Source organism: Phascolarctos cinereus, unplaced genomic scaffold (assembly GCF_003287225.1).
Source record: "Phascolarctos cinereus isolate Bilbo 61053 unplaced genomic scaffold, phaCin_HiC Scaffold_726;HRSCAF=1367, whole genome shotgun sequence".
In the NCBI taxonomy this organism is placed as follows: domain Eukaryota; kingdom Metazoa; phylum Chordata; class Mammalia; order Diprotodontia; family Phascolarctidae; genus Phascolarctos; species Phascolarctos cinereus.
The window spans coordinates 114,465,692-114,487,681 of NW_027556098.1; the positions used below are offsets into that span (position 1 = coordinate 114,465,692).

At 40.2% G+C, this 21,990-nt stretch overlaps 1 long non-coding RNA gene and 1 pseudogene across 3 annotated transcripts in view; both read left to right on the plus strand.

Moving 5' to 3' along the window:
• The window catches only part of LOC144454518 (uncharacterized), a 33,403-nt gene extending 13,510 nt beyond the window's left edge, over positions 1-19,893 (plus strand). For 2 of the 3 annotated variants that reach the window (XR_013482964.1, XR_013482965.1), the window contains exons 2-3: positions 10,834-10,917; positions 19,505-19,893. This is a non-coding gene — a long non-coding RNA (uncharacterized LOC144454518). Of the gene's footprint in view, positions 1-5,322; positions 5,349-10,833; positions 10,918-19,504 lie in introns of all 3 variants that reach the window. The other variant, XR_013482966.1, reaches the window with a different exon arrangement.
• Positions 2,998-3,633, plus strand: LOC110208107 (pyridoxal phosphate homeostasis protein pseudogene; annotated as a pseudogene).
• Positions 19,894-21,990: the final 2,097 nt, after the last annotated feature.

Genomic DNA, 21,990 nt, shown 5'->3' on the forward strand with positions numbered 1-21,990 from the left:
GGACTCTATACACTGTACCACCTAGCTGCTCCAATCCAGTGATTCTTAAATTTCGTCTCCTCAATCTGTTTTTCAAGTCATTTGTTTTTGTTATGGGATACCTTCCATTTTCTTTCATTTTTTCAATCTTTTGACTTTGTTTTAATATTTCTTGTTGCTTTATGAAATTGCTAGTTCCTATTTGTTCCATTCTAATTTTTTTTTCCATTAAGAGGCTGCTCAGAGTTTATTAGTTTCTGTTGAATACAAAGTAAACAAGTTACTGAGGCTGCTGGAAAGCACATAGGTGATTCAGATAGTAAAAAAACAAATAATAACTGGTTTCTTTTACTGGTTTTTTGGTGTTTTGCTTTTATTTTCTTTTAAAACATACACACACACACACACACAGACAAAACACAACACAAATATTTCTACACTTAAGCAGCCTGTCAATTCTAAGGGAATAGATAAGAGAGGGAAAGCAAGGAGAGGGGAGGGGAAAATGGGCTCTAATGCCCTGCACACTTCAGAAGGGTGAGGGGGTGGGGAGCAGCAAGGAGGATGCTGCTGCTGCTCCTGCAGAAGGTCTTGCTGAGCTCGTTGACATGCTGCTTCCTCATAACCTTCTGAGCCAGGTCACAGGTGATCATGCCATGAGCAACCTTGAAAGTTCCTGATGCTTTGGGGATTCCAATACAGTTGTCATTAATGGATGACTCGACTTCCCAAAGAAGAAGCTTGCCCAACAGTGACCTGGGTCTGATTTGGGAAGGCCAGGATGGTGGGGGATCACTTCCCCAGAGTACTCAGCACTTCCACAAAAGCTATTGCTGGAAGTGGAACCCAGATGTCTTCAGTAGTAGCTATGGGTTGCTACAAGTGAACTACTGGATGGGATTGCTGCCATGTTGCTTGTTCTTGTGATGATGTAAACCTCAGTGGTGGCTCCCAAGTAGGACCTATCAGGCAGTGGGCTGCTGTGGGCAATCATGGGTGACCTGGCTTGGGTGAAAGGGGTGCTAGGCTACAGAGCCCATTTGTAAAGGAAATCACAAGAGAATACTCCCATGGTAATGAAAATACAGGCGTTCTTTGGGTTTTCTTCATTCTAATTTTTAAGAAGTTTGTTGCTTGGGCAAGATTTTGTACCTCTTGTGCCAAGCCATTATTTCCCCTTCTAATCTTTTCTTCCATAATTCTCACTTCTTTTTTATTTTTTCCTCTAGACCTCTCATTTCATTTATAAAAAAACACTTTAAATTCTTGCTTTTGACTCTTCTGTCAACTCTTCCAGGAATCTAGTTGAATCTGTGGTCAAGCTGTGTTTTTCTTAGAGGCTTTACTGCTTTGTAGATGTTTTGGAGTCATTCTCTGTTTCAGGATTTGAGTCTAGAATGTCATTGTTACTCAGCATAACAGCTGTTAATGGTGGGATTATTTTTTGTTTGTTTACTCATTCTTCCAGCCTTCACACTTAGGGAAAGGCTTTGTCTGCTTCTGAGAAGTAGGGAGGGAATGTTTGGGCTTGTCCTGCTACTACTTTCTTGGGGTATTGAGTGTTGTGTTGTTCCTAAATCTCAGAGACAGCTCAGTCTGGGGACCTCTAAACTTAAAGTACTCCCAAAGGGGTGTAACCTAGGGCAAAGCCTGATTGCTGTTCCTGATTACTTTCAGCTCTGCAAGTTCTTGACTTGGGTTTCGGTGTGAGAAACAGGCCAATTATCTTGCTCCTTTTGGAGTTTGATGTACTTCTGAGCTCAGCCACTATTAGCTAGCTGGAAAACTGGTGGTTCAGAGTGACAGAATTGCAGGCTTCCCTTTGGTCTGGGATTTCTACCTTGGTTATTCCTCTGCAGGTTTCAAAATGATCTAAAAGCTGAAAATGAGACCCTTCTGGGCTCCTAGGGTTTGAGTCACACAGCTGCTATTTGCTTTTGAACTTGCTTCTTTTCTTGGCACACACTAGGGCCCATGACCACCTGTAGGTCTAGGTCCTCTTCTCCGTTCTCCCTGGATCTGTGCTATGGAACTGAGTAGTATGATAGAATTGCCAGTTTGCACCTCTTCCTGCACCCTACACAAGTTTTATTGGGTCTGGGACCTCCTCTTGCCGTGGTGCATAGTTTCTCTCTATGCTGGAATGCTCCATATAGCATCATTCTGGTCAGATACTGTCCCCAGTGTCCCTCAGGACAGGTATGGTGACAGCTCTAGGAGGGTCTTTGTCTCCTTATGCTAACATGGGGTAGAAAAATTACTCATTGTGATTCTTTTTTTCACTTGGATTTCCTAATTAGGATTACATCTGGTGTGTTTTCTAGATCTTTTGGGAAACTTAGGGGAGAGATTGAGCTTACTGTACTTCTTCCTGCTATTCCAGCATCCAGGTTCTGTCCCAAGCAATGTATTGTTCCTGCATATTATAATTATTGGTAGTTCAGGATAAAGATGAACATGTTTTAGTAAAAATCAGTATAACATCACAGAACTCAGCAGCTCATTAATAGAGAAGAACCATTTCCTACAGTTTCTAGGAGGATAGTCAGACCTAGGTTCTCCCTCATTCAAGGAGTATAATGGTTATTGGTCTTTTGTGTGTATGGTGGTTTGGCACATGCAGGTTACACACTCTACAGGTCACACTGAGTTGCCTCTAGTTCTGCCAGGTACTCATTGCCTGTGGGAAGTTGGCTATAAGAACTACAGAATATACAAGCCATAGTTTGTGTTTTTCCTTAAATTAAATATTCTTTATGAATTTGACAGTCATCAACAAACATAAATATTTCCACATACAAGGTATAAAAAGGGTTTTGCATGTGAAACAATCTGTCATGTACAGTTTAGAGCTGCTTGGGATATATGGAGAGCTGCCGGCATGTTGGCTTAGCTAGCCAACTTAGTTGGCTGCTGTTAGAGCAGCATTGGGGGCAGTGAAGGAATGTGTGCTGCAAGCAGTGGCCTGGTTCTGCGATCTCCCAGCTATTCAACCCCCCTCTCATAGCTGTGAGCAAAACCAAGCCTGCTGACATGGTGAATGAGGCATATACTCATGGACAGAGCAGCTTTGGAGAGAACTATGTTCAGGAGCTGCTAGAAAAATCATCAAATGCTAAAATTCTATCTTCATGTCCTGAGATAAAATGGCATTTCATTGGTCACCTGCAGAAACACAGTGCCAGCAAATTGATCACTGTTCCCCACCTCTACATGCTGGAAACCATGGGAGAAAGATTCTCCAGAGAGATTAAAAGTCATGGTGAAGATTAACACCAGTGGGGAAGAAAATAGACAGGGGTTCCCACCTGTGGCCACAGGGAAACACATCAATGCCAGGTGTCCCAACCTGGAGTTTATGGGTCTGATGAGCATTGGGAGTTTTGGATATAACCTCAATAAAGGACCCAAACCAGACTTCCAGGTTCTATTGTCCTTGTGGAAGGAGCTGTGTGAGAAGCTCAGCATCCCCACCGACCAAGTGGAACTGAATATGGACATGTCCATGGATTTCCAGTGTGAGATTGAAGCCAGGTCCACAAATGTTCGTATAGGAAGTACTATTTTTGGAGAAGAGATCACTCAAAGAAATTGGCTATCAGCAAAGCCACAACAAATACAAAGGCCACAGTGGAAGTAGCTCAAGAGCACTGAATCAAGAAGAGAACAAGATGGGGCAGGTAGGTGGAGCAGTGGATAGAGCACCAGCCCTGGAGTCAGGAGGACTTGAGTTCAAATCTGGCCTTAGACACATAACACTTACTAGCTGTGTGACCCTGGGCAAGTCACTTAATCCCATTGCCTAGCAGCAAGCCTCCACCTATCAAGGGCCCTTGTGTGGAAAATGTTAACTATTCACTGAACCAAATGTTAATTTTCATATCCCATGTTGTAGCACGAGAATGCTCTTGTTAAAACCTGGGTCATAGAGCTCTACTAATTATTCTGTTGGTGGAAATCATCTTCTCTTAGTCTTTTTGACACCTTAGACTCATTTAGATAATTGACTTAGGATTGTAATGGAACTGGAGAATCAAGGCATTTCAGGAAAGGTACCAAATCCGAGTTAACCCTTGATTCTGTCCAGAAGTATTAACTAATCACGAATGCCTTTTCCAAGTTGAAATGTGTTCACTGACGCCTATGCTTATTGCTGTCCAAGGTACTTTCAGTTGCTCTTCCCCTGTTCACTGGGGCTTCATCTACTTCTGATAGAGATGGAGACCCTCCAGAGCTGTCACCATACCTGTCCTGAGAGATCTGTCCCTCTCATCTTCTCTCCCCCTTCATGAAAATGCCCAAAGATGATGTTCAGTTTCTCTGCTGAAGAATAGCTGATACAGGCAATTTCATGGCTCATATTGTGCTCAATACCCAAAAGACTGCTGATGAATAATCACTCTGTGTGATTGGCCTTTCTGTTGTTTTGGTCCTGGAAATAGGATTTGTGATTAGCTACGTGTCACTTCCTGCCCTTCTAGGGAAGGGAAGCCTCCCCCAGTTGGGTGGCAACATGAATTTTTTCATATGTAATCTGCTTCCTTGTTTCTGGTGGTGAGATTTAATAGTAAATAATGGTGGTTTTCCAGAAATGGACAGAGCCCTTCAAATCTAGACTGGGTTGAAAGCTTCAAACAGGACTGACTTTGAGGGCTTCTCCTTACAGGGTATTCCAGCAGCCAAGTTTATATCCACCCTACCATAATTTTAAGTAACAGTTTTATAAATTTTCCTGTTTGCTAGCAAAGTAGCAAAGCTTTCATGAGCATGAAAATAGCTAAAATGCACTATTACAAATTCATGAAAAGAGATTTTAGTGTGTGTATGTTGGGAATTTCCTCCTTAAATTAGCTTTTTCCTTAACTTATTCAATCCCTGGACTTAATTTTATGGATTAACCTTATTAACTAACCTTGCCTCCTGGCTTCCCTGGCCTCCTCCAAGACTAAGTTTAAAACCTCCTACATGAGGCCTTTTCTTTCTTTTTTTCTGAGTAAATTTAAAAAATTTTCTTTAAAAAAAATTTTTTTTTAGGCAGTTGGGGTTGTGACTTGCCCAGAGTCACACAGCTAGTAAGTGTCAAGTGTTTGGTCGGAAGTCAGATTTGAACTCAGGTCTTCCTGACTTCAGGGCTGGTACTCTATCCACTGTGCCACCTAGCTGCCCCTCTTTTTAATTTGTGGAATAAAACAAGCATTTCTATAACAGCATAATTGAAAAAAAAATATGATTGCACATGAAACTGCAAATCTGTTAGGTACAACTTGCCATTCTTTTAAATATATAATGAATATCATGTAATATTTTTCCCTTTTTTTCTTTTCTCCCCCCATCTCACCCTAGATATGGCTACCATTAGACATGAATAGGTATGTATACATATATACACACGCATATGTATGCATGTATGTGTGTATGTACGTATGTATGCATATGTATGTATGTGTGTATGTGTGTGTATATGTAACTATGTATATATATATATATATATATAGAGAGAGAGAGAGAGAGAGAGAGAGATAGAGAGAGAGAGTAATGATTAAAAAGGTTCAAGAGATATAATTTCTGGGTAATTTAATCATTTTATTGATAAGGGCAGCATATTATCAATAAAAGGATGGTCATTTGGCCATCTCTCTTGGACCAAAGACAATCATAGAAGGCTGGCTTAGGGCTTATGTGTTCTCTTGGAAGAGGAGTGACAATCAACTCTGATTGATTAGCAGAATGGGAGGTGTTATGTTAAAATGAGGGGCTGAGAGTGGCATCATGTCACCCTTGGACAGATAAAAACTGATCTCTGTACCCAGACCACCTCCAGCCTTGGGTCTTCTATTCAAAGAATGTATGTTCCACCCAAATCTGTGCAGTCGACAATAGTGGGGTGGGAGCCTAGTCCCATCTCATTATCAGCAATGTCCTTCAAGAGACTGAACTTTTAAAAAATCAGAACTTTAGAGAAATAAGGGAGAACTCTAGATCTCCCCAAATCATTAGTTATTAATAATCATTTCCCTAATTCCCCCATTTGATTCCATTGACAAGCGTAGCCTCCTTGATGAATCACTAACGATATGACAAACACTTCATTAATGGTTTCTAACTATGGGACTTATGAGGGGAGGTAATATGAGAGGAAAAGAAAAAGATGGACAGGCACTTTGACAAAAGCAGAGGGGGCAATTCCCTTTGATAACATTTTGACAAAAATCAAAGGGGGCAATCCCCTTGGATAAGTAGACCTTAAAGATAAAAATTATAACAGTAAAGTAAAATTATCCATTTAAAGCTCAGAAGTCTCATCTCATACAGCTGTCATACACCATCAGATAAAACTCTCTGGTCTGAGTGTGGTCTCAGAGCAGTTTCCAGCTGACTGTCTTTTTATACTCAGGTCACTTGTAGAGATCTCTCTTCTCTGCTAAAAAATTTCCTACATCATTGGTCTTAACACAAACTTAAATTTACTTTGCCAATAACCAGGTCAGATAAGGAAAGTTAGCTCAGACTTTATGTCTCTGTTATTAGAAAATCAAATTTGGAACCTTTTAGACCAGGAAATTTGCAATTTTAGGTTGTCCAATTGTGATGTTGATATATGTGTGTATGTGTGTATGAAAATTAGAACCCAGTTTTTATACTTGGCATTATTTATTCCCCCATTAGGAGGATGAGATTCCACTAAGGAATTAATAACAGAACACTTTTTATAACATGGATTCTAATACAAAAATGAATTCATTTAAAAGTTGTCAGATTAACTTTAGTTGTAACAAAAGGTTCTGGGATGGGATGTATAATCAGTTTAAAAACAGTACCTATGAAATAAGTTATTTGTAATAAAAACATTTTCAACTTCTAGCAACGTTCAAACGAATAACCCCTAACAAAAGTGAGTGTCTTTATAAGGCATTTATAAGATAGGCCACAAGCCATTCTTCTTCTTCTTTTTTTGTTTTTTGTTTTTTGGTGAGGCAGTCAGGGTTAAGTGACTTGCCCAGGGTCAGACAGTAAGTGTCAAGTGTCTGATGCCAGATTTGAACTCAGGTCCTCCTGACTCCAAGGCCAGAGCTGTTTCCACTGTGCCACCTACCCATCCACATTCTTCTAGGATAACTAATTGTACTGGTATTCCTTTCCTTAACACAGAACTGAAACAGTTATGATATTCACTAAATAATAGTATCATATCCTGGTTTTACAAGTCTTTGCATCATTTGCCTAATTATCCCTATATCATTATGAGAAATTAAAGGACCTTAACTTATATAGGAATACATAACTAGTAACAGCAGATGACAAGTTTAGATACTTATTCATTTAGTTGTTTGGAATATAGAAAGGACCAAAATTCTAGGCTAAATAGCTCAAATCTTATACCTGCATCTTATTATAGTGACTCAAATGTAAGTCAGCATTAAACTAAGAGATAAAGATCTAATATTGTATTTATCCTGATCATCTGACATGATTATAGAAATTTGCCATAAAAGAAGACTAGGGATATAACTATATAGGAAGGGAATAATGCTTCCCTAGCTTCATGTCAGTTCCAGGCAAAAATTATATAGATAGCTAATTGCATTGAGCCAAGCTTACAGTCAGCCAGTTGGGATATTTTCTGTTCAAGAGGAAAGGTCACACTGGAGAAATAATCAGGAGAATCTTACCTCAGCCCATGCCAAAAGTTGTTCTCCCAACTTTTTTCCATGAGAACTCCACCTGCAGTTCATGCATGTAAACTCTATAGGGTTGTTGGCATCATTGATTCATTGGCTCAGTAGCATTCCTTGATGATAATACCTGGAGTCAGTTAACAATCCCATAAGGTCTTAAATAGCCAGTTCCAATAATCATAACTTCGAGTGGATTCCATTTTCAAGGATCACATTCCCTAAATAACAAGTATTGCCTATAATCTCACATGGGTAACAGTAAGAGATTCATCATGAAAAATCACAACTTATCTTGATATTATTAGTACTCGTGCTAAGTAGATGCCTTTTCATTCTTAAGTTCAACATTACACAAATGATTTTGTTTTAAGATGCTCAATAACAACCCACAAAAGACTTGGGATGGAATATGTAAATATAGTCTTCCCAAATTGTATACAGAGAGCAGATTAAATGAAATGTTGTCTATAGTAAAACATGTTCTATAAGCATAGACTACTACTCTCAGAATCTCTTTAAACAATGGGAACATCTTCAAAGTGACTCTTAAACATGCATTTCTACATGTTTTCTAATTCCAGATTAAATAACAAACATAAAATCAGATTTTTCCATTAAGGTGACACAAGATAACTTATATAAGTTACTACTCTTCACTAACATAACTGACTGTACTGAAATCCTATTCCTTAAGACATAAGCAAAAGAGGTTTCTGACTTTAACCACTTAATAGATTCATATCTTTGTTTCATAAGCTTATTTACCTTTATCTATTTATACTTATATCATTCTGAAAGAACGAGATACTTCAGGAACTGCATATGACAAGTACATGCACTAATTTTAACTTGGTCTATGGAATGACTACAAATTCACATCAAAACAGCAAGATCTTTCATACTCGCAGATTATTGCAGTAATATCAGATGCCTTAGTATTAATCTAATAACTAATGGATTCAGTATTACAATAACAGTACTGCAATAACAAACTTCCATTTTGTTTCCCCTGATAATAGAAATTTGTTATGGGAGTTATAAACAGGGATGTAGCTATAACAGCATCAAAACTGGTCCTCAAAACCTACATCACTCTAAGTAGCTTAGCATATGGAACCAGATTTCTTATATAGGAAAATGAATTAAGAAGAGGCCACCTCAGCCTTCTCAAAGTAATTTATAAATTTATAAAAAGGTAACCTTATCCCCGGGGACAGATATTCACTAGTGTTAGATCGTCAGATGTCACTTCCATTGAGCTATTGACTGCTGACTTTTTTTTAAGTGCCCATTTAAGGCTGGTCCAAGGACACAACAAACTTAAGGATGAAACGCCAAAAAGAATATTCAGGGTCCCAAAAAAGGCTTTCTCCTCAAACAATAAAAGTCTCACTAATCATGGTAGGTCTGGACACAATTGTTATTAATATCAACAAATTACAGCAATAAATTGGCTTACAAATAAAATTTATCAGTCCATCTACAAGTCATACAAAAGTTTTGTTTGTTTTTTTTACAAAAAGTTTTTTTCTTTTTACTTAAACATTGCTTCCTAAAAGTATTTCCCTTTCTTAAAAGTAGCTTAAAGCTTATTCTGATGTTAGAAAGATAATCGCTAAACTTTCATAAAGTAAATCAGTTGGAAACCTCTAAAATGACAGATATCTCTGTTATTCAATCTTAAAGCAAAAATAAATCTTAAAAATGGGAATTTGCCAAGATTAAGTTGATGTAAATTGTCTTTAAGTAGCATAAAGTTAAGTACCCAAAAGTAGTATAACAAAATAAATTCCTAATTACCACAAATTCCTAAGTGCCACCCCACTCTAGTCAAAAAAGTGTTTGAAATGGGGAAGATATTCAGATTTTTCTAAGCCAAATAGATATATGTATGTATGTGTGTATGTACCCAATTAAATTAGCCTTATCACAATAACAAAGTTTACCAGGGCTTTTATCTTAAAATATATCACTAGAAATCAAGAAAATAATTACATTCTGGAATACCACATATGTAATAATTCACTTAAACATCTAGAAAAACAACACTGGCCAATTGTTGTGAAGTTCCAGATTAACACACACACACACACACACACACACACACACACACAATATCTTAAGCAGGCTTGAAAATTACACCCAACCCCCATTTTGTGCAAGGATTCCCATTTAACACAGAAAACTCTTACACAGGGTTGATAAGAATTTATGCCTAGATGGTTCCAAGAATCTAGGTTTACAAAGGAGATTTTACAAGGTCTTTTCTTTGTGCAAGTATATCATCATGTAATCTGCAAAAAAGAGAGTTTTATTACCTCATTTCCTATTCTGCTTCTATTTCTTTTTCTTCTCTTTTTGCTGTTACTAGGATTTCTAATGCAGTAAGGGTAGTGACTATTCGAGTGGAAAGGAAAGGATATATAATAGATATGCTGTAGAGGAAAAAAAAAATGAGAAGATTTGGTAACTGGTAAAATTTTATGTAATCTGACCAAGAGAAAAAATCAACGATGCTGTCAACATTGCAAACTTGGATGTATCTTGGTGAAGATTAAACTTTTTTAGCGCTTACTGCTGGATGAATGTTAATAGAATTTCTCTCTAGTCTCTGATATCACCATATTGCCAACTGATTCGTGTATTCCTCATGCCTTTACCATGAGAATCATTGACATTAATTGCATTTCAAAGGGAAGTGCCTAATTCCTTCCAGGAGGTAGTTTTCATAATGTATCTGAATTTCTAGGGGTAGCCCAGGTCTAGTCTTTTTCCAGCAGGCTGCCTCTTTCTTAGACATGTCCCCTTTCTGACCTTTCTCTGGAATTCCTTATGTCTTAAAACTTCCATCTTCCTAGCTAACTGGCACCACTCTTACCTGTGACATCAGGTGTAGAATAACAATTGAATTCACATAAGCAAAATCATACTGCTTCTTATAAAACCCTTACCCTTATTCCACGTACGGTACATGGAATAGCTCAGGTTACCCTTACTAAAGTACTGGAGAAGTGACTGAGAGTATGAACTACCCTAGAGGATAATGAGGCAGAAGAGAGCCTCTCACCTGTATTATTGATCTTTCTCCTATCAAGCCTAAAGGCCATTTCCCCCAAGGCTGGGATTCTGTGTAACCTGTGTACCCTCCTGAGACTTGACTATATTTGTTCTTCTTCAGCAGCTGTAATCCTGTTATATCCTTGCAATTCTTCCTTTCCTCCATACGCCATTGATTCCACCTCTCCAGTCTAGGCATCTCAAGGTAGGTGCCTTACTTTAAGTGGGATATTTATACCCACATATTTATATTTTAAACTCCCATTATGTGGCATCTGGGTGGTGAAATGGATTGAGCACCTGCCCTGGAGTCAGGAGAACCTGAGTTCAAATTCAGCCCCAGATGTTTACTAGCTGTGTGACCCTGGGCAAGCACTTAACCCTGAGTGCCTAAAAAAAATCCATTACTTTTCAGCAGCATCATCTGGCTTGTATATTCTTTGGAAATCCCTGTTAACTCTGGTCAATATTTTGGGGTAAAGCTTTGACCTCTCTTCTTGTCTGATTTTTTTGTCCAAGATCCACTTGCAATAGTTTGTTTTGACTTGAACAGACCTAGAATCCTTCTCTGTCTCCTTAGAGATCTTAATATATATTGTGTAAAGAATATACGTGGTGGAAAAACAGAAAGATACTAGGGGAGTAAATAGCATCGAATAGTTTCTCAGATCATTATAATTACATTTAGTGAATTACTTATTTCAATCAACTTCTGTCCCTTATCCCCAACAGGACCACGCCTAGAGTATGTCAAGTATTTTAGCTAACTGTGAAAGAGACTCCAAATTAATACAAAGCACATTATGGTAAATGATTTGTGGAGAGGAGGAATTCATTCACTGAGTGACACCCTGGGAGTCTTAAAATAGTCAGTTCACTTCCCAAATATGAATATCCTACCCCCGCAACTTTAGCTCATTTTTCTAATTAACCTCAATAGCCCATTCATCTTTCCAACAATGTCTTCATAAAAGATATATTCTGCAAGAATTAATTATGCTATCATGGAAAGCATCCTGGACTAGAAATCAAAAGACTTGCATTCTAGTTCTGGTTGTGCTGCACTAGATCTATGAACTTGGGTCAATCATAATCTTTCTGTTAATTTCCTAATCTATCAAATAAGAGATAAGGCATAACACCACAGACTGTGATAATATTATAAGATATTCCATATATATGAAACATGGAAACTAGCTTAAACTGGTTTTAGGCAGGTTAAACTGGTTTTGGCCAGTTTAAACTGTATTTTTTCCAGTTTAAACTTGTTTATTTTTTTTCTGGTTTAAATTGGTTTAGACTGATTTTGGCCAGTTTTAAATGGTTTTAGGTGGTTTAAACTGATTTTGACACTTTAAAACTAGTTTTGGCCAGTTCAGTTTGAACTGGTTTCGGCCAGTTTAAACTTGGGTTTTTTCCACACTTTTAAATAATTTTGGTCAGTTTAAACTCATTTTTTTTTCCAGTTTAAACTGGTCTAAACTGGTTTTTCCAGTGTTATTGGGTTTTGGCCAGTTTAAACTGTTCCCCCCTCATTTAAACTGGTTTTCTTTTGGTTTGAACTGGTTTATACTGGTTTTAACTAGAGTTTTTCCAATTTTAACTAGTTTTGACTGTTTTTCCAGTTTGAAATGGTTTATGCTGGTTTTAAATGTTTTTTTTTTCTGGTTTATACTTGTTTTAACTGTTTTTTTTCCCCAAGTTTAACTGGTTTGAGCTGTTTTTTTTCTTCTGGTTTGAACTGTTTTATTCTTTTTAACTGTTTTTTCCATTTTTAACTATTTTATACTTGTTTTAATTAGTTTATACTGGCTTTATCTTTTTTTTTCCAGTAACTGGATTATACTGGTTTGAACTCTGGGGTTTTTTCTGGTTTGAATTGCTTTTAACTGGTTTTTGCTGGCTTAAACTGGTTTTAATTGTGTTTTTGCCAGTTTAAACTGTTTTTGGCTGGTTTTAACAGGTTGTAAATGGGTTTTTTTCTTCCAAGTTTAAACTGGTTTTTGCTAGTTCAAACTGATTTGTTAGTCAATCCACCCCAGATATTTGGAGGAAGTTGTAGAAGTTAGCTATGGGTCCCCAGACATCTCAGGCCCATCTTTTGGAGATAGCTTTTGGAGTGTTTCACAATAGGGACTGAGCTGCCATAGAGGATAAGGACTGAAAGGCTAGGAACAGGGAACAGACTTAAGTTTTGGCTGCTGCCATAATCAGTACCCAGAAGGATCTTGCCCACAATTCCTGTGGAAAGAGTTTGTGCTTTTTATGCCATAAGAAGGCCATGGGTCTTGTGAGTGCCCATTGAAGAGTAAGCCCTTGGGCCCATGTCCTGTTTGTAGGAGGGGCATTGGAAGAGAGACTGCCTGAAAGGGGGTTGAATAACCAACTCCCAATAGCCCATACTCTGAGCTCCTCAGGACTTGAAAGTGATGGGGCCCAAGATCTGGCCAGGCTTCCTCCTTCTCCATTACCATGGCCAAACCCAGGGTAACTTTATATGTGGTAGGTAAGACCGTGAGCTTTCTTATTGACAGGGGAGCCACTTACTCTATTTTACCTGGGCACTCCAGTTCCACCCATCCTTCACACCACCAGGTTGTGGGGATTAAGGGTAAATCTAGAAAGTGCCTTGCCTCTGTCTTGCCAGTTCGAGAATCTGTTGTTTAACCACTCCTTTTTTGTCCTTTCCTCTTGCCCAGCCTCCTTGTTGGAGAGGGATCTAATGGTGAAATTGGGAATCCAGTTCTCCCTCCTTGGACTGCCCGGAGTGTTTTTGTTACTTTCCTCAAGTTCCCCTCATATTCCACCCAGAGATTTGGAATGGAATAGACTCCTTGGTCTGGGACCAGGGAATTCCCGGGTGAGCCACCCATGCCCTCCCAGCCCTTGTCTGCCTCCAAGATCCTAAGGCATTTCCCGACCAGTACCAGTATCCAGTTAAGCCTGAGGCCCAGGAGGGATTACAACCACTAATTGAAAAGTTCCTTAAGTCTAAGCTTCTGGTTCCATGCCAATCTCCCTGTAATACTCTCATCCTCCCAGTTAAAAAGCATAATGGAGAATACCTTTTTGGTGCAGGACCTCAGAGCCGTTAATGAAGCCATTATCCCCATTTACCCTATAGTACCCAAGCCTTATACCATCCTTACTCAAATTCTGGGGGGATACCTAGTAGTTTCTCACTCTGGACCTTAAAGATGCTTTCTTCTGCATACCACTCCACAAAGACTCCCAGTTTGTCTTTGCTTTTGGGTGGACACCCCCAGGTAAACCAAACCCATACCAACTGACATAAACAATTCTGCCCTAAGGCTTCCAAGATAGCCTCCACTTATTTGATCAGGCTTTAGGAAAAGATTTGAATGATCTAGAGCTGACTAATAGTAGTCTAATTCAATGTGTAGAGAATATTCCCATCTGTAACCCAAACTGGGAGGCCTCCCTGACCACTGCTACCCAAACCTGCAACTTCCTGGTCCATAGAGTCTCTTTGACTAAAGCTCAAATTGCCTGCCAATCTGTAAAATATTTGGGCCATGAACTCACCTCTACTTCATGCTCACTAACATCTGAAAGAAAGCAGGTGATATTGTCCATTCCTGAACCTGCCACAAAGAAACAGCTGCATACCTTTTTGGGCATGGCAGGATTCTGCCAAATCTGGATCCCCAATTCTGGGGTCTTTGCTAAACCTCTGTATGACTCTGTCAAGGGCCCTGACTCACAACCCTTAGAATGGGGAAAGGATCAGGCCAAGGCCTTTAAGACCTGAACGCCAAGTTGATCATTGATCCAGCATTACTTTGTATGTTGATGAGAGGTGGGGCCAAGCCTTGGGAGTTTTAACTCAGTCCCCAAGACCTGACCACAGGCCAGTAGCTTACTTCTCTAAACAACTTGATTCTGTTGCCTCTGGATGGTCCTCCTGCGTCCGGACAGTGGCTGATACAGCCAATTTAATCGAGGAAGCCTCCAAACTCACTCTTGGTTAACCTTTAGAAGTTTCAACTCCTCACTGGGTTCAAAGTTTTTGGAATCCAAGGGCCGCTGGTGTCTGGCTAATGGTAGGCTCACTAAGTATCAGGCCCTCCTGTTGGGCACACCTGACTTAACTCTCTGGGTGTGCCACACTCTCAGTCCAGCTTCCCTACTTCCTGACACTGCACAGTCAGGTGATATCACTCATGACTATGAGGTGACCCTGGATTCTGTTTTCTCAAGCTATCCCAACCTGAAGGACTTTCATTTTGACACTACTGATGAAGTGTGATTCACTAATGGGTCCAGCTTCCTCAAGGATGGGAAGAGAAGGGTTGGCTACTCTGTAGTCAGCTTGGATTCTACCATAAGGCCAAATAACTCCCCCCTGGGACCTCTGCTCAGAGGGCCAAACTTGTTGCCCTTATGAGGACTTTAGAATTAGGGAAGGGACTCAGAGTTAACATATTTACTGATTCCAAATATGCATTTCATGTCTTAACATGCTCATGGGACCATATGGAGAGGTGATTCTCAATAGCCAAACATTCCCCTATCAAGCATGCTGGGGAAATGTTACAGTTACTGCAAGCTGTCTGTGAACCTAAGGAGGTAGCCATTATCTTTTGTGAAGGACCTCAAAAGGGAGACTCAATCTAAGCCAGAGGTAACCAACCAACTTGCAGACTCAGCTGCTTGAGCAGCTTTGAGCTTACCCTCAACCATGGCACCATTACCCCCCTAGTTGCCCAATTCTTACACACCTTCCTATAGCCCCCAAGAACGGGCCCTTGCCAAAGAGAGGGGATATACTCTTTTCCCTTCCAGATGGTTCCAGGCACTCTTGGGCCAATTAGTTATCCCAGAGGAAAGCCGGTACAAGATTCTTTTTGGCCTACATCAGGCTACTCACCTGGGTAAGAATGCCCTCTAGTCCTTGGTGAAATCTATTTTCAGTGGTCACAAGCCAGAAGAAATCATCCAGCAAGTCTGCCAAGCCTGTCCCACCTTGTCCAGGTAAACCCTGAAGGGGCTGTTAACCCCTCCCATTTAAAACCTATACAGAGGAGGGACGGAGCCAAGATGGTGGCATGAAAGCAGTGACTTGCTTGAGCTCTCCCCTAAACCCCTCCAAATACCCATTAAAAATGGCTCTAAACAAATTCTAAAGCAGCAGAACCCACAAAAAGACAGGGTAAAACAAATTTCCAGCCCAAGACAGCCTGGATGGTTGATTGGGAAGGCTTATGCCAGGCTGGGAGCAGAGCACAGTGCGGCATGGGTGTGCAGGCTGCAGTGAACCTGGAGCAGGCCTCAGAGGACTGAATCACGGGCAGCTGTGGCAGTGTCTAGACTCCTCAATCCATGAATGCCAAAGACAACTTAGAAGGTCAGTGGGAAAAGTCTGTTTCTGAGAGAAGAGCTAGGTCAGAGACAGTTCCAGAGCGCAGAGAGCAGAGCGCAGAGCGTGGGTGCCCAGGCAGTGGCTGTGTCCTGAGCTTCCGGCCCACAGACTGAGGGGGAATCAAGTGGCTGATCAGAGGGGGACTGCAGGGATCTCTTTGCTGGTACTGAGGGAGGAATCTCTTACTTTGCCTGTGCTTGGATCTGGGTCACAGCTGTGGGTGACGGTGCTGGGGTGAGGAGGAACGCTGGCGTGGTGGAGCTTGTAGTGGTGGTTGAGAGGAAACCTTCCTCACAGTTCCAAAAGAGAAAAGATTGCTTGTGGCTGGTCACTCAAGACCAGAGCTCAGGCCAGGAAAAGAGTAAATACCCTTATCAAACCACCTTGGAAGAACTGAAAATTTACAGGTCCCTACAAGTATCTCTGAAAACAGCTATACAAACCCCCGAAGCTTGGGACAGTACATTCTCCACATTGGAAGCAGACCTTTACCTTAACAAAGAGTTTAAAACTCAAGTAATTGGCTGGATCATGAGCAAGCAGTGCAAAAAGAGTCAGACTATATTATCTTACTTTGGTGACAAAGAAGAACAAAACATACAACCAGAAGAAGACAACAAAGTCAAAGCTCCTACATCTAAAGCCTCCAAGAAAAATATGAATCAGTCCCAGGCCTTGAAAGAGCTCAAAAGGGATTTTGAGAAGCAAGTAAGAGAAGTAGAGGAAAAATTGGGAAGAGAAATGAGAGTGATGCAAGAAAATCATGAAGAACAAAGTCAACAGCTTGCTAAAGGAGACCCAAAAAAAATACTGAAGAAAATAACACCTTAAAAAATAGCCTAACCCAAATGGCAAAAGAGGTCCAAAAAGCCAATGAGGAGAAGAATGCCCTAAAAAGAAAATTGGCCAAATGGAAAAGGAAGTCCAAAAGATTACTGAAGAAAATACTTCCTTAAAAATTAGAAGAGCAATTGGAAGCTAGTGACTTTATGAGAAATCAAGACACTGTAAAAAATCCAAAAGAATGAAAAATTAGAAAACAATGTGAAATATCTCATTGGAAAAACAACTGACCTGGAAAATAGATCCAGGAGAGAGAATTTAAAAATTATTGGACTATCTGAAAGCCATGATCAAAAAAGAGCCTAGACATCATCTTTCAAGAAATTATCAAGGAAAACTGCCCTGATATTTTAGAACCAGAGGGCAAAATAGAAATTGAAAGAATCCACAATCTCCCCTGAAAGAGATCCCCAAAGGAAAACTCCTAGGAATATTGTAGCCAAATTCCAGAGTTCCCAGGTCAAGGAGAAAATATTGCAAGCAGCCAGAAAGAAACAATTCAAGTATGGAAACACAATCAGGATAACACAAGATTTAGCAGCTTCTACATTAAGGACTGAGGGCATGGAATATAATATTCTAGGGCAAAGGAGATAGGATTACAACCAAGAATCACCTACCCAGCAAAACTGAGTATAATCCTTCAGGGGAAAAAATGGTCATTCAGTGAAATAGAGGACTTTCAAGCATTCTTGATGAAAAGACCAGAGCTGAATAGAAAATTTGACTTTCAAATACAAGACTCAAGTGGAACATGAAGAGGTAAACAGGAAAGAGAAATCATAAGAGACTTATTAAGGCTGAACTGTTTACATTCCTGCATGGAAAGATGATATTTATAACTCATGAGACCTTTGTCAGTATTAGGGTAGTGGGAGGGGAAAAAATTATATGTATGTATAGATAGATAGATAGATAGAGGGCACAGGGTGAGTTGAAGATGAAGGGGTGATATCTGGAGAATAAAATTAAGGGTGAGAGATTATACTAGGAGAAGGAGAAAGGAGAGGTAGAATGGGGTACATTATCTTGCACAAAACAGACAAGAAAAGGTTCTTACAGTGGAGGGGAAACAGGGGAAGGTGAGAGGAAATGAGGGAATCTTATTCTCATAGGATTTGGCTTAAGGAGGGAATAACATACACACTCAATTGGGTATGGAAATCTGTCTTACCCTACAGGAAAATAGGGGAGGAAGGGGACAAGAGAGCAGGGGGATGATAGAGAGAAGGGCAGATTGGGAAAGGGGTAATCAGAAGGAAGTACTTCTGAGGAGGGACAGGGTCAAAAGAAAGAATAGAATAAATGGGGGGGAGGATAGGATTAAGGGAAATAGAGTTAGTTTTTCACAACATGTCTACTATGGAAGTGTTTTGCATAACTGCACATGTATGGCCTGTATTGACTTTGCTTGCCTTTTTCAATGAGGGTGGGTAGGGTGGGAGAAAGGGAGAAAATTTGGAACCCAAAGTTTTAAAAACACATGTTTAAAAAAAATGTTTCCACATGCAACTGGGAAATAAGAAATACAGGAAATGAGGTACAGAAATCTATCCTGCCCTACAGGAAAATAGAAGGGGAAGGGGATAAGAGAAGGGCAGGGAGAGATAGAAGGGAGGGCAGACTAGGGGAAGGGGTATTCAGAATGCATGCCATCTTGGGGTGGGGAGAGGGGCAAAATTGGGTGAAAATATGGAATTCAAAATCTTGTGGAAGTAAATGTTGAAAACTAAAAATAAATTTATATGTATATAAAAAAAAACAAAACACCTACACAGAGGAGGGATACCTATGCAGGAGAAGACTGGAAAATAGATTTCACTCACTTGCCCCCCTTGTAGAGGTGTTGTTGCTTCTGGTATTTGTGGACACCATTACTAACTGGGTTGAAGCCTTCCACTACAGGACGGAAAAGGCCCAAGAGGTTTCTAAAGCATTACTAAAAGAAATCATACCCTGCTTTGCTCATTCTTTGCACGGTGACAACAGCCCTGCCTTCACCTCTCAGATAACCCAGAGTGTTGCAGAGGCCCTTAAGATCACCTGCTATCTGTACGCTGTCTTCTGGTAAGGTGGAAAAACGAACCACACCCTCAAATGGGTCCTGTCCAACCTCTGTCAGGAAACACTCAAGGACTGGGTAAAAATTCTTGCAGTAGTGTTGTTTCTGCTCTGCATTACCCCCTGGGATAACATTAAGTTTAGCCCCTTTGAGCTTCTTCATGGATGACCCTTTCTAACCTCTGACATTGTAGACCTGGAGCAACAACTAATTACCTAGTCTGCAATGCAGCTGGGCATGGTCTAGAATGTTCTGACCAAGCACTCCAATGAACATCTCCCAAAACCAACTGATTGATGCAACAAGGTTCCCACCTCTGTGTACCCAGGTGACATGGTGTACCTGAAGTCTTGGAAGGCCTGTGGGATCGAGCACTTGGAAGTGAAATGGAAGGGACCATACTGAGTCTTGCTCACCACTCCCACTGTGGTCAAGCTAAAAGGCTTACTCAGTTGGGCTCATGTATCTTGAATTAAATCTTCTCCTTCCCCTGTTCCTCTCCAGGTACCCCAGAATACACCTGTGAGCCTGTTGAGGACTTGAAGTTGCTATTCCAGAAGAAGCCTGGGGGGACTGTGAGTGGATAAGGACTGGCTTCTGTTAAATTAAGGATACCAGCCCATATCCACCCCTCATCCCTTGAATGTTGCCTACACTCAATTCCAGTCAACCTCCTCCCTGGATCCAGCTCTGTGCCCCTTGTCAAGAAGTTTCAGAAGATAAGACCTCTGCCCCTTGTCCACCCAAATGATTTTAGGTCCTGTATTGCTTTAGGGGGTAGTTGATGGGGATAGCAATGTTAGCAACGATTATATATGTTAGTAATAACTGTGTCAGCAACAGTTGCTAGACAATGAGGAACCATTGCCGAAGATAAATGTGTTTTAGATAAATATGGTTTTTTTGTTGTTTTTTTTACGGGGGAGGCTAGGCAGTGGGGTTAAATAACTTGCCCAGGGTCACATAGCTAGTGCTCCCATTCCATCCCTTCTCCTCAAACAGATGGCTGATTTTATCATCCCCATTCTCTCACTTATTTTCAATAAACATTGTCTTGTCTACTGGCTTCTTTCCTACTGCATACAAACATGGACATTTCTCCTTCATCCTGAAAAACTCTTACTTGATCTTTCTATCCCTATTAATTATTGTCATATCTTTTTTTTTTTGCCCTTTGTGGCTAAAACTTTGAGAACTCTCTCCAGAGGGCCATCTACAATTGATGCCTCCATTTTCTCTCCTCTCATTCTTTCCTTAACCCCTTGCAGTTTTCCTTCTGACTTTATCATTCTACTGAAATGGCTCTCTCCAAAGTTATCAATGATCTCCTAATTTGCCAAATGCAATGGATTTTTCTCAATACTTTTCCTTCTTGACCTCTCTGGAGCCTTTGACACTGTTCATCACCCTCTCCTCTTTGATGCTCTCTTTTCTCTAAGTTTTTGTGATGTACAATAACAAATACATGTAAAAATACATGTCACAAATATAAATTTAATAAGCATAATTATATTCAAAGAAGTTAAATATAAGATAGTTTGGGAGGGAGGGCAGTAGCAGTTGAGAATCAGGAAAGGCTTCATGCAGGAGGTGGTGCCTGAGTTGCAACTTAAAGGAAGAGAGGGAATCTAGGAGGCAGATGTAAGAAGGGAATGTATTACAGACTTAGGGATGGCTAGCATGAAGGCATGGAAATGAAAATGGAGTGTTGTGAATCCAAAACAGAAAGAAGGTCACTTTGGCTGGATTGTAGAGTATAGGAAGGGAAATAATATCTAATGAAAGGTAGGTTGAGGCCAGGTTGTATAGGGGTTTAAAAGGTAAACATAGGAGTTCATATTTTATTCTAGAGGTAATAAAAAGCCATTAGAGTTGGTTGAGTAAGAGAGTCATGTGATCAGATGTGCACCCAAGGAAAATCATTGGTAGTAGTGTATAAGATGAAAATGGGGTTCTGAGAGACTGAGGCAGTGTGGACAATAAATAGCATGTGATAGCATGGTTGAAATATGAGGAGGGTCTAAATTAATGTGATTGCTGTGTGAGTGAAGAAAAAAGGTCATATGGCAGTTAGGTGGTACAGTGGATAGATCAGTGGGCTTGGAATCAGGAAGACTCACATTCCCGAGTTTAGATTTGGCCTCAGACACCTATTAGCTGTGTGACTCAGAGTAAGTCACTTAGCTCTGTTTGCCTCAGTTTCCTCATCTGTAAAATAAGCTGGAAAAGGAAATAGCAAACCATTCCAGTATCTTTGCCAAACCTAAATGTGGTCATAAAGAGTTGGACATGACTGAAATGACTCAACAACAACAAGACAGTAATGGTATGAAAGTAGAAACATTGACATTTGGCAACCGATTAGATATGTGGGGTGAGGGAGACTGAGGAGTCCAGGATAATGCCAAGATTTTCAACCTGAGATGCTAGATGGGTGGTGGTGCTTTCACCAGAAATGGGGAAATTTGAAGAAGGCAGACTCTGAAGGGGAAATATAACATTTCAGTTTTAGACATGTTTAATATAGGAAATCTCTAGGGCATACAGTTTGAAATATCTAATAGGCAATTGGTGATGTGGAATTGAACCTTAGAGGAGAGATGGGCTGGATATATACATGCAGAGAGAAAGACTCAAAGTGAGGGGTTGTGATGTGGATAATTAGCTAGCAAAGGAAATTATGAAGGGGAAGTCAGGAAAGGAGGAGGAGAACCAGGAAAGAGTAGTGTCATGAAAACTGAAAGAGGGGAGAGTATCTAGGAGAGGGTAGTTGACAGTGTCACATGAACCAGATAGGTTGAGAAGGATTTGTATTGAGAAAAGACCATAAGATCTGTCAATTAAGAAATCACTGGTAACTTTGGAGAGACATGTTTCAACTGAATGAAAAGAGAGAACAGAAAGATTATGAGCCAGGTGCTCAACTCCTTGAAAAAGCAGAAAGGATGACCTGGGGATTGATATGCTACAGCCACCATGTTTTTGATTGA